Source organism: Cygnus olor, chromosome 4 (assembly GCF_009769625.2).
Source record: "Cygnus olor isolate bCygOlo1 chromosome 4, bCygOlo1.pri.v2, whole genome shotgun sequence".
Taxonomy (NCBI): Eukaryota; Metazoa; Chordata; class Aves; order Anseriformes; family Anatidae; genus Cygnus; species Cygnus olor.
In genome coordinates this window covers 6,202,574-6,221,125 of record NC_049172.1, presented here as the reverse complement: position 1 = coordinate 6,221,125, position 18,552 = coordinate 6,202,574, and the positions used below count along the sequence as shown (strand labels likewise).

Genomic DNA, 18,552 nt, shown 5'->3' with positions numbered 1-18,552 from the left:
AGATTTGTTTTTTTATATTGCCTTTCTTTAAGTCATTATTGCACATCCTTCTTAAATAGCCTTTTTGCTCTGTGCAAAGCTAATTAGTTGGCTTAGTTGAACATCCAAAAGATCAAGACTGCTTTTTATTAAAACTCTTTCCAGATCTGCTTTTCTGCTACTGTCTTTTCATTTAGTGCATGCTTTCCTTGTAATCATTCTGTTAATTACAGGTTTGTGACAGTGACCTCTTTCAGATAAAGAAATACATCTTGTTGCTCTCTAATTTCACTTTGCAATCTGTAATATGCAATTACCATCACAAACATTTATAAAATTAAAATGTGACTACCTTTTACTTACAACACTGATATTGGTGCCTGTAGACCCGTTTGCATATTCAGCAGACGCTGTTTGTTGAAATATTATGCAGCCCTAAACATAGATGTTTGTAAATATAGGTAAAATAATAGTGTTTTGTTTTCTTTTTGTGTATGAAAAAAAAATATATTTTGACTTCTTTTTACTTACTTGCATTTACTTCACACTTAATTCTATTATTATTTTGAGCAAACAGTATTTTTATGTCCAGTGATTTCTATACTGGTAGAAAAAGTTAAATGAGTAAATGTAATACCTGATATTTTCACATCGAAGAAATCAGTTTTCTTGTTAACAACAGCTGGCACAAAGGTTGCATACTTTGTGCAAGGGTTGACTGCAAAGGACTTCAACTAGCAAATCTTTGCTATTCAATAGGCTGCAGTCTTCAGGGAGAAAATGTGTTTTAGTGCTGATCTGCTCTGTACTTCAACAATTTAGAGCTACTACTTGTCATCATCAGAGCCTTCAGCTATGACAGCAGTGGAAACTGTTCAGTACCCCTATTAGCAATGACAAGTTCTACCTTTTTTATTTGTTTGTTTTAATAAAATATCCATACAAAAATGAGATATTCCCACGTGCCACTTCTTCCCTGTTTTATTTACCCAGTGGAAGTAGTGCCTGCACTTTAACTGTCATGTCTTCAGTGCAGTTTTAATTTGAATGTCTGCTGTTATGGACATTTCTATATTCTTCTGAGGTCTTACCAGCTGACACGATCAAGTGGCAGCCCACCCCAAGCTCAGAAGCTCTGCTGAAATCCACCCTTTGCTACAGCATATCTAGAATCTATCCATCCGCTGCATGGCCTTGTCACAGGCAAGCCACTGGAGTTAATCCCACGATTCCCTGTATTGCATTCTACATCTTCCATCCGCAGCATCCTTTGTCCTCTCCCTGGGGGTAAGTAAGAAGGAGGGAATAGTAGTTTGCATGCCATTTCCCTAATAGCCTTTGTGTCATATTCTCATGAGATACCATAATGAGAAGCATTGTGCCAGCTGTAGTACCGCTGCAGTGGGTTGAACTACTCTTTAAGTTGGCTCCACAGTGAACCATGATATGCATTTCTCTGCCCTTTAGACATGTGTAGAGGGGTCTTTGGGAAGACAGTGAAGAATAAGCAGTTGAGTAACTCAGGTGCACTTTCCTAGCGAAACCAGTGGGGTGCTGGCTAGAGGGACCTGATTTCTTGCACGTGGTACTGCCAAGCATGCAGCAGAGTGCAAACATACACGAACAGCACACTGTAAAGCACGTGCAGTAACAGTTTCCCCAGGGTGGAAACACAAAGAACTGTGTTTGAACTATTTGCCCTGTAAAGTTCATGGAGTTACACCCCGGTCATGTGTGAGCTATTCACATGTCAAACAATGTACCTCACAGGGAAAATAAGGCCATTGTGATACCTTAAACTCTGTTCCCTCATTTTGTTTCAGCAATTCTGCAATACAACCTTTACAAACACTTCCACTGTTAATTATTTTTCTCTCGTCTTAGCAAATTCTGTCTCAGTGGTAGATCCCCCTGAAAAAGGTGCGATATGCAGTAGTTCTGGACTAATGCTGCAAATTAGGGTCCATATTATGACTTTGGGAGCAGCAATCCAATCTTTTGTTCCTCTTTTCTCACAGGAATTAAGATTGTTCTAGCACTCCGCCTTGGAAAATTGTTAGCCATTGCATACTGGGTATTCTGGAGAGACCATTTCCATGTATCTTTCCCCTGTCCTTTACAGTAGCCCCAGGGAAATTGCTCCTCAGTATATTCCTACTCACAGTGTGTGAGAAGTCAGTACAAGTCATCATCTCATTACATAAGCAAAAAAAGCTATAGGTAAATTGAGTCCTTGAGATTTGGTTGAAAAAAAATAATAATCTGGAAGCTTTTTGTATTCTATTTCTGAAATGTCAGCCAGACCACCAATGTGGTATGTGAATCATAGAACAGAAGTGTCAGCTTTGTAGCATAGAAATAAAAGTGTCATTCCTCTCAGTCTTCCTCTTCAGAGGAACCCTGAGGAAATACTCCTCTCCTGTAGGGAACTTTTTAAACACTCCTCCTAGAGGAGCAGCCTGGTACAATCAATTGGAGCAAACCAGCTCCTGCTACATCCAAAAGACTACAACCGAGGTAGAGGTAGGTTAACCTGTCCTTTAGCTCCTGTCTTACTAGCATTTAACTTAACTGATTAAGAAAATAGGTTAGGAAGCCAGCAATTGGCTCTTGCCTGGAGGAAAAGTTCACTTGGACAGTGAAGTCAGCTGTGCTTTACTGTCGATATTTGTATTGATTGAGGTTTGGTCAGCTGAAGTTTATCAGCATTCACGTTCCCAAATAAGTTGTACAGCAACTTTGGTGAAAACATTTGTATTAATAACTTCTGTGTAGCAAAACCTGTCTGACTGGTGAAACTCATGGAAAGGAGCAGTACAAAAGACCAAGATCAGAGTTTATTTTTCTTGTTCTCCTGTAGAAAAATCAAGAAGTTGTAAAGGTATCTATTCTATCATTTTCTTCTAAAACTGTTTTCGGTATATGATTTCTTACGTCAAGTTTTGCCCGCTCCAGCTTATGCATATTCACAGTGGGAATGTTTTTCACTTTTGTCTAGGGAATACTGTAATCAGTTTGAGAGTGCCTGCTTTCTGATCATCTGCTATTTGCTGCTCTCTTTTGCCCTCCCACTGATAGCTGCTTTGTGTTTGTACAGTCACTTGTGGTTAAACTCGTGGCTATTAGTAGTTTCCCATTCCCAGCTTCACAGAATTACTCAGTGAAGTGTAAGAAACATCCAAACTGTGATCAGGGAAGTAGCTGTGACTGTCTGCAGTTCTTTCTTTCCATTACATAGCTTGAAGCTATTTTTTTACAGTTCCAGCCAAAGTTCTCCTACTGAGCTCAAAGTGGAAGTTAAGCTCTTGACTTAGCATTTTGACTCCAAGATAGATTTAGAAATTTTTCTGTTCTTTGGTATTTATGGGACTATGATCTCATTTTCCGCAGGTCTTATGGCGTACTCAAAGTTTTCATCTGAAGTCACTCTTCTACTAAATTCACATGTACACTATGAGAAAGAGCCAGAGAATATCAGCAGGAGCGCACAAACAGGGATTTATAGCACACTTATGTAGCATGAATGCTAACCTGCATCATTGTAAATTACAGCAGCTTCATTTCACAAGACCCATTCTGTGGGTTCCTTTCTTTTGTATTTAGCACCAAGGCTATTGCTAAGTTGTTTTTTGTTTTCAGATTTGCTTGCTTTCTTGGGCTTAGCCTTATGACTGCTTCCTCCAGCCGGAAGCTGGAAGGGATGATCCTTTATCAGAAGCTGTGGTGGTCCAACATTTTTTCTTCATTGGGATGTTACTTAGCTCCTTTGATATCTTCTGTTCATCAGTCAGTCATGCAAAGTTTTAGTTATGGTTAATTTTTGCAATTTAAGGATATTCAATGCTATGTCATATTTGTTATGACTGTGCTAGTATTTGCTCCATATTAAAGAACTAAAGAAGCAACCAATTATCATTCAGACTTACTAGCTCAGTAATTAAAATCATGCTTTCTTACAGTGATTGGAATTATATTTTTCCTTTTCTTTTTACTTGAAGGAATTCTACAGAAGCAGATAGGTTTCCGTAACTGAGAACTTTCCCCATAGACTGAGGATTGCAACTGGGTGAATACTCTGGATGGATGAATAATAAATTAATTAAAAAATGAAGTTTTGGGCCACCCAAAGATAGCTCTTAGTAGTTAAATGCAGTTAATAATTGTAGCCAAAAAATGTGGAGAGTAGGGGAGTTTCTAGTGTTAATATGGTTAGAAAGAAACTCTTAAACTTTGTTTTAGAAAGTTATTTTGCTGAAAAGAGAACACCTCTCCTTCCACTCTCTGAACACACTGGCTACATCGGAATCAGTGGAAATCATCCTGTTGATCACCATTTTTGGTATAAAACAGATTTTTGCTATAAAAAAGGATTGGTCACAAAAAGTAGACTATTTATATTATTGATTTACGTTTCTTGCACTCATGGTTGAGAATCTACAACATTCCTTACATGCATTGTGCATAGATCTAGTCGGTGCTCTGAAATGCATTTTATTTATTTAAAACTACCAGATATTTCCATTACTTTATGTTTTTTTTTTTCCCTTCCTCTCTTTTTCTTCCCTTAGTTTTCTTTTTTTTTTTTTTCTTTTTTCTGCTTTTTTTTTTTTCCTCTCTGATATATTTATGCCAGCTGCAACTCGTAATGAAGATTTTTCTGGTATTTCCAGTCTCTTTCAATCTCTTAAACTAAATACAAATAGAAGATAATTAGAACAAATAATGACCATCGAATTTTCTAGAATTATGTTTTGTGTATAAAGAAGTATTGAGAGAATAGCTGTGTCAAGACTCATAAAAGATCTTGGTAGGCATTACTGGTGTGGTACGGTAGGGTTGCATCAGCTGTTACTGTTTTTTTTCAGGCTTGGCGTATAGTTTTAAAGCTACTGCTTGTGCCAGGCGCTTTTATTTTCCTTTTGATTTATCTTTTTACCTCACATGTAAGAGAACTGGTAGGCTTCTTCGGTGCACAGACGTCATTTCCCTGTAGTAGGATTGTAGAAAACCATCTTCCAGAGGCCTTTGTCCTGCTAGGCAGCCGTTCAAAAGAATTTCGTTTTCAAAGCACCTTTGTTTTCTGTTTGAAGGGTCATATCTGAAGAGGTATTGACTAAAAGTGCTTTCCTGTCTGTAACTTTACACGCTTGCTAGAGTCACTTTTCATGGCATTGTATCTTGATGTGTGACATGCTTTTGGTACACAAAATTTTGAAGTGAGAATAGGCATAGACTTACAAGACTGTGAAATGTAGTGTAAAACATAAAAATTCTAACAAAATAATTGAACAAAGATATTTTCCCAGTATATTTAATTGTCCAGTATTTTTGTATTTGGAAGAGATCAAGAAAATTCCAATTTGGAGCCTTCAGAAAAAGGATATTACTTAGAGTTATGTAGAAGTAACGTAAACAGTTTGGTTGAATGCCTGTCAGCCTTCAGCAATTGTTCCATCTTTTTCTCAGTGTGAAATAATTAGAATTTAACATGATTAGTTCTTGCAGTGAGGACTTGACTTGATTAGACACCAGGGTGGACCTGAGGCATTCTGTTGTTTCTGGCTGTTGTAAGACATGATGCCATACTTAATACGTTATCCCATTTCTCACATAGCTGCAACCAATGCATTTCTTGATGTATAGGTTATTTCAAAGAGTTTTTCTTCACTTCAAAAGATACCTTTTCAAGCAACATAAAAGATAAGGAATTGAAATACTTTTCATAGTGCCACTTCCCTGGGAAGTGTTTCCCTCATTGCCTTCGTTAGAACTACTTTCTTTAAAATACCTTGCAAATAAATGATTTACCATCTGTAATGGCTCTGCACTTATTAACTGCATGGGAGCCTAGAGGATTATGCGGTCCTCTTGTGAGCAAGAGCACCGTAACAGTGTTATCAGATCATTGTGTTAGGCCTTGCACACATAAACAAAAGGAGTATTTTAAATGGATGTAGGATTCCTTCTAGATTCAAACAGTAATGCCTTTTGATCACCTTTCAAGTCCACTGTATAATAGGTATGTTAAAAAAAAACACACTGGAAAGCAAGAAGAACCCTTTCATATTGTTGCTAAAGATATTATGCCTGCCATTTGGGTTCACACTGTGAGTTGAATCAGAGGTTCAGATAGCCAGTACCTTGTTTTCAGACACTTCAGGAAGAGAAACCTGCAGCAGGAAAGAGTAGGACAACGTAGATCTCAGTTGGATGTTGAATATTTAAAACTAGCTGAAATTCTAAAGAATGGGTTTTAATATCCTTTCTTAATGCTTTGCTCATTATCGTATCTGTGGATGTAGCAGTGCAGTTTCTTCTCTCACTGTGTGGTATTTTTGGACTCATCAACTCCACAGTCTAGTTATGCATTGTATGAAAAAGTCTTTTATCATTTAAAACGTCAGACTTTTAATTTCATTGTGTGCTACCCTAAATATTAGTCATAGTTTTTCTTTCACTTAGGCATGCCTAATCTGAGATTTACATAACTGAAAAGATAATGTGCAAAATTACTCAATGACCTTGCTTTGTAACAACTCTTTGTTTCTAAGTCTTTCTTCATCTATTTTTTGTTTATTGCAAATAGTTTCCTTTGCTGAAATTTTGCAAGAGATTTTTTTAAGAAAAACAATACATTTAATTCCTGATTTGAACTCAATTTTCATTTTGTGTAGATTGTTTTCCCTCCCACACCCTGTGTCTTTTTACCAGCTACAACAGGAAAAGATTACCAGTTGCGTTGGGGCGATGCAGTCTAATATGCTCAAGAGTGCATGGGATTTAAGTGCATTTCCAAGAACTTATCCTGGGATTACTTATTGTCAGGATTTGGACTTTACATCACGGTATGTCCCAGGGTCTTCTTGGTCCCCTGTGGTCTGGATCAGAGACCACATTGAAGCACGCAGCTGTTTTCTTCTACCGCCTGTACTCAGCTGCAGTTTGCACCAATTCCTGAGTGGAGGAATGGGTGAGGAAGTGCTCGATGCCCAACTAAGCTTGATGCTCATACATAGTCATGTCTTGCTCAGATCGTGAGCCTAGGCCCAGGATAGCAGAGCTAAGGAACTGATTAATGACAAGCTTTCTTCTGGGATATGATACTGAGGTACAATTGCACTGAAGCTACTTTTAGAAAAAAGCAATACTCGGCATGTATCAGGATGAGTTATTTCTGGGAGATTAACTAGCAATAAATAGCATTGAAGACTATTCTGAATTAAAGATTTGTTCACAAATTGTTTTCTAAAGGAAAACTTTCTCTTTGATGAAAGAAGTAGTAGTGTTTCTTTAGATTTGAGAGATTGATCTTTGGATCCTACAAAGTACTTGGCTTCAGGTGTTATTTGGATTTCAGTTGTCTAGTTATAGTGCTCTGATTAGTTGTGACAGTGGTGTGTGTAGGTATATCAGTAGCTCTCCTTTCATTCTTGTATTTTGGGAATACGTAAATCAATGATAATTTGAAATAGTATTTTGAAAAAAAAAAGCAAGAAAAATTTCATGAGACATAGATACAGCTACTTAGTTAAATTAGTTACATAATACTAATGTTAATGTGTCCACTGTACCAATTTGTCCTTAATATGTATTACTTGTGTTCATTTTAAAGAATGAATAAAGATTTCAGACTTGATCTGACAAGCAGTTTCCCTATTTTCTTACTTTCACTGTTGTATCAAGAGAATACTCAATGTTACTCGCTTCCTTTGTTAGAAAAGAATTTTTATGAATCATTCTCCATACAGCATTACAGGCAATTCGTGGATTTGGAATATTATCTATAGAGAATTTCTAAAAAATAGTATCATCATTTTAGAAGACTGTTTGATTGGAACACTTGGATGAGACCATATTATGGTAGCAGAGGAATAGTTTGTTACTCTTTTCTTTGTTGTATAAGGAAAAAAATTACAAAAGTATAAACTTTGATGTGATATTACTTCATTCTTATCAGTTTTGTCAAAAAAAAAATTCTAAATTCTAAGTGCTATAGTGGATTCAGAGTCAAGTGAGTTTTGTAATTGCTTTTGCAGGAAGCATATGATAACTAAGTAGAAAAGCTGTATCTGCAAATTCCATATCAAATATAGGAGGCAACGTTTTAGCAATGTGGCTGATTTTGTCTTGGACTGTATCTTCTTGCAATGGAAATAAAGGGTATAAAGAAAATGCTTTTGTCTGTTCTCTCGAATGTAGGAAGACTTTTTGTTTTCTCCTGTCCTGCACTTTGAAGTCTAAGATTTGTGACCCACTTACTTCAGAATCCATTTGTTTTTAAACTATTTAGGTAGAGATGGAGAAGGAATCTGAACTTGTTTTTTCTGCATCCTAAACCAGTGTCACAGGCTACATGCTCACAATTACTTATAATGTCTACTGAATTTGCATTATATGCCTGTCAATGGAAAAGAAACAACTGCCAAAAGTGATGCAGAAGGAGTATGGCATTCTTAACACATGACATTACATATATAGTATTTCTTAACTATAGAGATTCTTTAGCAAAAATGTCCTGTAGTTAGTTGGTTTTCAGCAGAAATAAAAATGTATTTTATTTTTCCAAAATACAATATGGTCTGCTTATGTAGAGTTTTATGGAACCCATTATTGAAATAATTGTCATAAGGGATATTGTTTTTCAATGAAAGTTAATCAGTTTTGCTAAATCTTTGTTTGTTTGTTTGTTTCTTCTTTTCCTGTGTCTCTCCCTAATGCTCAGTTTATATTTTTCTGTTGCATGATCCTTCTCCTTCCTTTGGAATGGGGATGAAAGGAAAAACAATTATGACCGTATCAGTGAAATTCAATTTTGGGCTTCAAGGAGTCAGTCAGTCTCTTGCTCCTTTTCTGCAAACCACTGAACCATCTTATTTCTCCTATGACATATATTTACAAAAGAGTTCTTATTCATCTGTTTTCCTGTCTTCATGTGGAAAGAATATAATTTATGCAGAGTACTTGGCAATTGCCTTTCATCATTCAGAATTTTTCAGCATGAGAGGGCTCATTTCTCCAGTCAGTCCAAGGAATGACAACTCTGAAGTTGTCTGGCCAATTGTTTATTTACTGCTGAAGATCACATACTTGGTTGATGTTCAGCAAGCTGCATTATAGTCCAAAAAATGTGAGAAAATATGACTGATTACAAATCAAGTTAAAGGTAGTTGGGTCACAGTGATCCCCTCCGAAGCTAGTAAAAACTAGTGACTAGTTGAAATGAAAAAGAGGACAAGAGATGAAGAGAGTAATCTTGTTAGTTTTTCTAATGGAAGATTTTCTAGAAATATGCTCTATATAATTTCCCACCTCTGATCCCTCCAGACAGCAAAGAGTTTTCTGGATAAGTTTGCTGCAAATGGCTGTGTAGATTTCTACTCTGTTTCTGCCTGCTCAGTAGGCCGCTTTTTAAAGTATTCTGGTTCTATTCACAAGTTCAAAGGAGCTTTTCTGCCCTATTCATGTTTCTATATTTCTTAGATCTTAGGGGAAAACAGAATAATTGCATTTTTGAGGCGTTTAGAAAAAGTAAATTGTCACATTAATATCCATCACCAAAAATCAGTTATAGTGGAGATAATCCAGGAAAAGTAGATATAATTTAGATATGAAGCAGACCATGATTTCTGTGGTCATCATAATTCTAGAAATAATTTGTATTGCTGAATATATCTTCCTTGCTTTGATCATCACTTGAAAAAAATAAGTAAGGAAAAGCATATTCTTACTCAATTTTATGCTTTTTCCTAGAATGGAGAGAAGCGAAAGACAGGTTGCTGAGTGGTAAGAGCATTGAACTGGGTTTCTGGAGTCCTGCATTCTAGCTGTAGCATAAGACAACTCAGATAAATCAGTTCCGCTATCAACATCAGAATTCTCATCCTTCTAACCTCCTTTGTCAAGTGCTCTGAGGTTACTTCAACAAAGTGTTGCTTTTAGGTTAGGAAGCCAAGCATCTGTAATTTTGTCCCAAGCTTTTCTGTGTATGCCACTCCTTGCAAAAAACCTTTTTAACGTACTAAATCACAATACCTTCTTCCTATTTCAAGTGTCAGACAAGCTCATTTGGCAGAAAAAGAATCTTGTTGCAAATGATCTGACCTTTCTCAATAATTCAGCATGTTTCAGAGTCATTGTGAGGACAATAGAGAAGTAGGCAATTTATTTTCTGAGGTGAAATGATTTAGACTAATTTATTTTTTTGTGGATACAACATATATCACCAGACCCAGTTTTAAAGATTAGTAGCAGAGAATGAGGATGAGACACAAAAGCAAAAGGTAGTAACTTATATAATTTGTGAAAAAATACATCTTATTTAGACAATCTCTAAATGTTAGCATTCACATTTGGAGACTGATTATTTTGGAACAGAGTGGAAGGTATTTAGATATTTACCATCCTGTCCTTTTATTTAATCATTATTATTAAGTCTCAGGTAATAATGTGGCATTTTTTTTCTGATTTAGACTCAGTCTCTCAATTCATCTTACGTGAAGACAGATCCTGCATGCTCTTTAGCTATACTATACTGTATAGCTGTACCATACTATAGTACACTATATAGTTACACTATACTACACTATGCTGTACTATACTGTACTGTACTATTCACTGGGAGAATGAAGAACCACCTGTTGTAAGAGAAGATCAGGTTTGACACCATCTAAAGAACCTGAAGGTGCAAAAGTCCTTGGGACCTGATGAGATGCATTCGTGTGTTCTTAGGGAACTGGCGGATGTCATTGCTAAGCCACTGTCCATCATATTTGAGAAGTTGTGGCAGTCTGGTGAAGTTCCCACTGACTGGAAGAGGGAAATCATAACCTGTTTTTAAAAAGAAGAAAAAAAAAAACAGAGAAACAAACAAAAAACACGCTATTTTTAAAAAGAAAAAAAAAAAAGGAAGACCCGGGCAACTCAGATCAGTCAGTCTTCCTCTGTGCCCAGGAAGACCATGGAGCAGATCCTCCTGGATCTCATGTGCTATAAGGCACATGGAAAATAAGGAGGTGATTGGTGACAGCCAATCGAAGTTATGGATACCCCATCCCTGGAAGTGTTCAAGGCCAGGCTGGATGGGGCTTTGGGCAACCTGGTCTGGTGGGAGGTGTCCCTGCCCATGGCAGGGGGATTGGAACAGGATGGTCTTTAAGGTCCCTGCCAACCCAAACCATTCTGTGATTCTATGATTCTGTGATTGTATGATTCTATCATTCTATGCTATCTGTAATAATGACACGAGTTGATAACAAAATTGCTTTCCTTGCACACACTTTCTAAAGGGACAAACATCTTTCATTTATGAGAGATGTAATTACCATATTGCTTAATGACTGGTTGATTCCTCTATTTCCTTGCTCAGCTTACTGACTGATGTTCAGTGTCTGGGTTTGTAGTCATAAATTACAGTGCAAAGTAGAAACTGTGCCTGGCAAATGCTTTCTTATATTATTTTCATGAGCAAGATTTGATCAGACGACTTTTGTTATTTTTTGTAGTCATTTGAAGAAATTTTTTCCTGTGGAAAACTTGCCTTTGTAAAGATTTTCTTTGCTTCTCTTACTCTTCATTTTCCAAAAAATAAGCTTGAAAACAGAAAGTTTTCTTAGCAAAAAGTTGACATTTTCAATGTAAATTTCCCAGAAAAACATGAAAGTTTTTTGCTTGGAGTGCCTATTTCTATCAAAATCAGTCACAAACTAACATTTTGACTGATTTTTTTATAGTGATGGAAGTTCTATTACTTATTAATTCAGCCACACTTCTGCAACATATAATTCCTTATTTGTTGATAATTATTTTTCAGTGAGTGGGCTCACACCTTTCATGGGTAGACTCTGCTCTACTTTCCTGTCAAAGGAGGCTTTTCTCCTTAAATCTTTAAGGAACTGCTATAGTTATGGTCATAGCTGATAGATTCACTCAACTATAAGCTTCACTTGTATAAGCTAAGCAGAGCCTAGACTTCAGATGTCCAGGTATGTTATGATTAAGAGATGCCAAAGGAAACATGGCAAGTATTATGGAATTATATTGCAGCAAATGAGGCTGCTGTCCCTTCAAATTGGGTGATGGCTTTACCATTTTGAACTGCTGTCATTTATTTTCTGACTGTGCAAATGCAAATAAATATCCCATCATTACAAGCCATTAAAATACAGTCTCATACTTTACCTCAGTTATACTAATTTTGTTTTCCTTTTTGCTGTCTGTCCTTCTATGAGTTTATATAGACCTTCAGGAGAACCTAGCAGCCAGTCATTCAATTATTGATTATTGGTTTTGTCACTGATTCTTTAAACTAAACAAGCAGGAGATTAGGCAACTCTAGACAGCCAAGGAAGTGGGAAATCCAAGCTTGGAGAATTTCCCCTTTATACTCTCTAAGATGAGTTTTTTCTTTCTTGCTGGTTTGACAAACCCCTCTTTGCTGACTTGTCTGCAAAATATTACACTTAATGCAGCAGTGGTTAGGCTTTTATGCACTATGAATATATTCAGTCAGAGAAATTTAATTTTCAATAAAGTTGTCCAGATTTCAGAAAGAGTATTGAGGTTTCAGTAAAAGCATCTTGGGACATACAAGGATATTACTTTTACTGCATTCTGTGAACAGTTCCTTTTAATCTCTGTTATTGTGGTATGAGTCATTACCTTGGTAGCTATATTGAAAAGATATTCTAACCACTGGCAATAGCTCTCTGTTAAAAAGACTAGAAAATTTGATCATACATTGTAAGAAAGAAGGGAAAGGAGTTGTATTTCTTTAAAAAAAAAAAAAAGAACGTATGTGAAGATAATATTGTCATCTCATTCTTGGATGATGTTAGAGGTAGCAATCATAAAAAGCTTACTCTTCTCAAGAAACGAAACCTTCTGTTATATTCTTGACCATAAGAAAGTGTGAGTTGCTAAAAAGTAGAGTATCTGTCCCTTCCCTCCAACACATACATGAGTATGTGCCTGCCTTCTTGTGCCTGGCTGGTATGAGTGATGCTGCTCCCTAGGAGGATTGTCTCAAAACAGTTTGTGAAAAGTAGCTTCACTAAACATTTTTTATTTACATGTTTTAAATGTTGCCATGAAACATTTTTTTTAAGAGTAAATACACGTTATTTGTCTTTTGAAAAGGAAAAAACTACCAAGTAGTTTTTAAAATATGTTTAAAATATTGCTATTCTGTACAGTACAAATGAATAGTAGAGAAATTAGAGGTGTTTTTGAAAAACTTTGAAAGAAAACCAAAACCCATATTTTATTATGGTTTAATATTCCATTGCCAAGAAAAGATTTCAGAGAAGAGATTTTCTCATTTGAGAGCTATCTCTGCTCTGAGTATGATGTTGAGGACATAGATGTTTCCTAAATCCCAGACGTCTTCAGGAAGTTCCAATTAAAGAACTAGGAATTAGGCATCTAATTAGGAATTTTTAACGCAAGTGTAGTAATCATTAAATTGATACAGGATCGTTTTTTCCCTTCCACATGCTTAGAGATGTTTTCTCCTTAATTGCATTTATTACAATAATTTAAGTTCCCTTAACTGATTGACTTAAATTTTATAGACCTAAGTTGGTCTTATGACCAATTGATTTGTTGGACAGTTAGGTTTTGTTAGGAGTGAGGGTAGTCAGAAGAAAAGCTGAAACACTGGGGCAAGGTTAATGATGAAGAACCTGTGTTAGCTCCATAATTTTTAGATTAAACAACAACAAGAAAACCCCTTTCATATGGAGATGATAAAGGTCTTAGTAGATAGCATTGCTACAACTCTCCTGATCACGGACTCAAGGCTCGTGGGTGGTCACTGTATTTATCTGCACACACATTGCATCCACAGGGATGATAGATGATCATCTGGCAATTTTATCTAACCATAATCATAGAATCATATTAATATTAATCTATCAATAATATTTTTCTCTTTAAAGGATACCATTCATTTAGGGTTGGCTGCAGGTAATAGTTTCACGGTAAAAATGCCTTTTAGCTTTACTGGACTTCCCCTTAACAAAGGTGAAAACCCTTTCCTGTCTGTGACAACAGCAAACCAAGTGTCTCATAGCCTGTATCTTTTTCACAAAAACCCCTCTGTGGTTCAAAACTGTGAACAGGTATAAGCATGGATGTCCTAAAGTCAATTTTTGTACCTTCATGTTGAGTCATTACTCCAATAAGTGACAAATGAAAATAAATTGTACAGTATGATGAACTTACAAACTAAGCCATACTATTAAACAAACAAACAACAACAAAAAACAGAGGCAAATACTCTTCCCCATGCAATGACTTCTAGGAGAGTAGCTACAAAAAGGACTATAAAAAAGAGTTCAGAGATCTGGGATTTCTAAAATTAAAATATGAGTCTTCCTTAGCCTTCCTGAGTCAGGCAGGAAAAAAAAAATAACAGGCCTTTTGATTAAATCTCCCATATCCCCTTCAGGCTATTGTCTGAAAATAATTTCTTCTCATGTATGCACCTGGGATTAAAGCTGTTTTATAAATCTTCTGCTCTTTTAAAACCGATACAGATGTTGGATGTTGATAAAATGTTTGTTGTCTCACTAAATTGTTCAGATAATTTAATTTTGTCAAGTAGGATTTGTAGTGGTATGAATACGTGTAGAGGTAGCATTTGTAGGCTGAAGAAACTAATTTTTTGTGTCTGACTGCAGGTGTTCAGAGTGTTATCTAATGGATTTATTTCCAGGTTAATCTGGCAGAGAAAAGGCTCTTCATCACTTTTGCTATAGAACACACATTTTATGGCTGACAGAGATACGGAAATCCTGGGCTGGCATGTGTACTTCAGGTGAATTCTAGCAATGCCCTAATGAAAGACTGGTTATCCCAGAGAGATGAACTAGTGTTCCCTGCTGTCGAGCGGTGTTTTTGCCTTAGTGAGGTAGAGTTTGTGGTGCCTGGGAAGACAAGGCAAAGGGCAGTGGGAGCCTGGAGGTGAGGCAGTGGACACTTACAGCTGTAAAAGCCAGCTTCCATTCAGAACAAAAGGAAAGAAGAAAACTGGAGGGAAAGGAAATTTGAAAGAAGAACAAAAGGGAAAAAGACAAATCAATAAGTAGCAGGGAAACGGGAGATTAGAAAGGCAGTACTGAAGATAACTGGAAATTGAAGCAAGTTGTTTTTTTGGAGGTTCAGAGAAAGGACTGAAAAATGCACTGTCTGTGTCTGGATATATTAATGCTTCTATAACGATACATTTTGTCTGTTCCATTGTGAGACCTGAAAATATTGCAGTTTTATCTGTTGACACAGAACAGCTGTGTTTAGACCCTGTCTTTCATTGGCAGGGTTTTATAGAGCCTCCATTATCACGGAGTCTAGATGCTTTTCACGTCTCCAAACCTCTGGCCAATGAAATGAACATGTTTGACTTGCAGACAGCTTAACTGATTGTTTTTGTGAAACATGGCAAAGAATTTAGTTGGGTATTTAAAATAAATAAATAAATAAAAATCTAAGCTTTTGAGAATTTCCACTTAGGAAAAAAAATCATCTCAAACTCTATGTTTGTATTTTTGTCTTGATTCAGGACCAAAACACACACTGAAATTTCTCATGGTTGTACACTGGAGGCTGGCTTTTTGGCATGCTATTCAGTTCCTGCCATCTCTTTACAGGCAGCCAAAAGCCTTAGGGTGAGAAAGTAGCAGTTTGATACTATGGCCAGGAAACAGTACATTTCACTTAAAGATTTTCTTTATCCAGTTGCATCTCCCTTACCCAAATGCCATCAATCTTCAGCAATCAACTGTGTTTTTCACTGCTGTCACTTCTTATCTGAGAAGGGCAAACTGTTCTTTCTGAAAGTGAAGCGCAACCTGGTATTCCAGGTTTATGTGACTGACAAATTCATATTGATATGCTAATCAATGCATGTTGTCACCTCTGTGCCAAGCTCTTTCTTGTCAGAATGTTCTGCATCACATGGGCTTTGCTTTGCAAGATTCTTCCTAATGCAATTAATCAGTTAATCCAGGAATCATCACCCGTCCCAGAGACCTGAAATAAGCTTTCTGGCAGAGTGTGCTCTGCATCTGTTGTCTATGGTGGAATCATATATTGTTAGATAGATCTAGGATGGATTTTATCATTATAAATCATTACCAGCATGAGCTCCAAATCCCATGGAAAATTGCCCTTATATATATGCATGTTTTTAAGCTTGTCTATCTTTACTACTGACTTAACTGAGCTATCAGGCAAGTGGAAACCCCTCCCTCTATCTTGTAATGTTAAATCTGGAAAAGTGCACAGATCCAAAAACTCTATATAGGTATTTTCTGGTTAGCACAGAATTGTAAAACTAGATTTAGAGATAAAGATCTTCAATTATTATGAGGAGAAAGGAAACTCAGTGAAGTAAATTAGTCTCCTGAATTTCCATTGCAGTGCAGATATTTTTCATCAGCCACTGAGAGTTTTATATTGAGTGATGTCTCTGCTATTTCTTCATCTAATAAGAGGCCCCAGTAGTTCCAAGTGAGTACAGGAAGGTTATGGTTGGTCCTGGAACAGTACTGGATCTCAATTTTATGAATGTTTTTCTTTAATCCCTATGTTACAGTAAAGTCATATGACGTCCTCAGAGCTTTTAATCTCTTATTCTAAATATTCTTTTTTTTTTTTTTAATTTTTCTTGTGGATTAATTAACTTGAAAACCAGAAATGTTCCTGGTGGCTGGTTTCCAAGAGGGGAGGAAATAATAAGAGGACAAAACTGGTTAAGAAAGTTCATTAAGAATAAGAAGTTCATACTCAGAGTAGGTGCTTTTCAGCACTTTTCTTGTAATGCTGATCTGTAGCCTTTGCTTTTTTCATATTGTAGGGATTCTGTGAAGTCTGTGGGTAAAAACGCAGGGTATGGAGATTATCAAGGTATTTTTACATTTGTTTGGCATGGGGATTACTGCATCCATGGCAGAATGAAGCTCAGCAAAGACCAATTTACTTTACTGCAATTGATTTATGCCAGCAAACACCATCCTGACTTCTGTTAAACTAGGGCAATGTCTCAGTCAGTTTTGCCCCTTGCTTCCACCCAGCTATTCAAAGGAGCTCCTAAAACAGTGGCCAACTTGCACTGGAACCAAGGAAGGCAAGTGTGGGTTGACTGTCAAGATTTTCTACAAAAATACTGTAAGAGCACAAGCAAGGTGAATGGGGATGGTGTAACAGATAAATATTGATGTATGTATTCAGTGCAAGTACTTGGTGAAAAAATTATGTTACTGCAAGGAGGCAGGCAGGCAAAAAAGCTCCTCTGATATGGCCTTACTGTAAAGCAGGGTGGTTAGGCTATATCGTAGCACGAGGCTGGAGGTGCAAATCCTGTCCTGTATAATTCACTCTGAATCTGTAGTGTAACAGAGACAAATTCTGTGTGGAAGGCTGCCTTATTTTGTAAATTCATTCTTTTTTGATGGTTCTTTGTCTTCATTTCAAGTTGTTTCAGTTTTTTGTTTGTTTTTCAGCATGATCTCAAAGCTTCTTGTGGTTGTTATCATTATTATTATGTTTTTCCTTGCTGCCATAGTTATTCAGACTTTCAGATCTGCTTCTTCCAGTGGGAAAAAGAACACCGGAGGAGATGTCAATAAGGTAGCTTCTACCAGAAGGATAAATTGTTAATAGGCTTCCTGTTGATCCTTGCATGTAGGCTAATTATTCTCAGAAAAATACACAGCGATTAAATTATGTTAATGTGAGTCCCTGTGAACATACCTGAGCTCCACAACTCCTTTCTGGCTCACAATCCAACTTTTCTTTGGTTGGAAACCAAGAGCACAAGCAGATGTGAAAAACATGGCTGGGCAACATCCTGAATCCAGATGCTAGGAGGGTTTCCTGAATCATACATGTTACATATACTCAGTGAGGTTATTTTTTTGATGACACCCTCCTTATTGCTGTAAATTGACCCAATGTTAGAATAAACATAGGTTATAGCTATGGTTATGCAGATATGTTTTATCCTTATAACATTATGGATATTTAATACCCAGTCACAGGAAAGGAACAGAGACAAAAGAAAGACTATAAAGAAAAGGAAGGAGTTTGAAGGATTTCTGAAATTTTTAGATGTAGTAACAGAGATCAGCAAAAGTGAGAACACTCTTCTGGCCATTTTGTTAAGTACCAAAAAAGAGTCAAAGAAACTATGTCAAATATGATTCCTCTTTTGGGAAATGATAATTGATTTTAGCATGGGAGAATGCATCTTAAAATAAAAGCTGATCAGATTTCCAGCACCTCAAGTACACTTCTGCCTTCTTATAGTACCCCATCAAACTCCAGCATGTTTGAGCCAAAAAAAAAGCTATTAATAATGGCTTACTTCATTTAAAATAAATTTTGTATATTGTGATTATTGGTAATGTGCTATGTTCTCAGACTGGAAAGCTCTTATTAATTTAGAAATTCAGAGTAGACTCAGGCTTCTGAATTGAAGAACAGCTTTTTAAAAGGTTGTACAAGTCCAGAACAAAAAAGATTACATGTTTAAATTTATTTTTCTTTATTGTGGAAGATGATTTGTACTACATTATT

General features: G+C 36.4%; 1 long non-coding RNA gene across 2 annotated transcripts in view; it reads left to right on the top strand.

Annotated features, from left to right (window-relative positions):
- LOC121069928 overlaps positions 1-18,552 on the top strand; it is a 249,969-nt gene that overhangs the window by 99,997 nt on the left and 131,420 nt on the right. The window lies entirely within an intron of this gene.